The sequence below is a fragment of the Doryrhamphus excisus genome, linkage group LG18 (genome assembly GCF_037039965.1).
Source record: "Doryrhamphus excisus strain RoL-2023G ecotype Guam linkage group LG18, RoL_Dexc_Guam_v1.1, whole genome shotgun sequence".
In the NCBI taxonomy this organism is placed as follows: domain Eukaryota; kingdom Metazoa; phylum Chordata; class Actinopteri; order Syngnathiformes; family Syngnathidae; genus Doryrhamphus; species Doryrhamphus excisus.
In genome coordinates, this window is record NC_136374.1 from 3,080,894 (window position 1) to 3,081,615 (window position 722).

A 722-nucleotide genomic window follows, 5' to 3' on the forward strand; every position below is an offset into this window, starting at 1 on the left:
GGGAATACGGCCACAACAGTACCCCGCGTTGTTATGATGATGATGACTTTTGTGCCTGTTGTGTGATAAATAATGATAAAATATAAAATGTATAGTAAAAGCTTGTGGTCGGTGAAAAAGTGACACCTAGTGGCCAGTAGACTACACTTCACTCATACTGTATGTTGTATTGCCTTAAACTGTATCTGTTTTTTTAAACAGATGGGTCTATTTTTCTATTTTTGTTTATGATTGTGATTCATATTTAAATGCAATTTTTTTTACTAAAAGAGACTGTTTTCATTGAGGGTTTTTTTTGTCCTTTTTGTTTAATTCATTTAAAAGCTCTTGACATTCGAATTACATTTACAATTGACATTACAATTACAAAACTATTTAGAGTTAAAATTATATTTTTTTGTCTTCCATTCCTTCATTTTCTATGTCGTCCCTATGGATAATTTAGTAATTTAATTAATGCGATCACATGAAATAAATAAAAGGTCTATGGGTTTGGTTTGAGTATTTGTTATAAAATTATTTAGTTGTTTAAAATTATTTGTTATACAATTTTATAAATATCCATTTTAGCTTTGATTTTTATTTTATTTATTTATTTATTTTGTTGATTTTTTTAATTATTATTTTTTACTGTACTAGAACTACTTCAAATCAACAATTGGTGGAATCGCTTCCGCCCTCCCCCAAGTGGCGCGCGCATCCAGTGAACGCGCAGCTCGTCC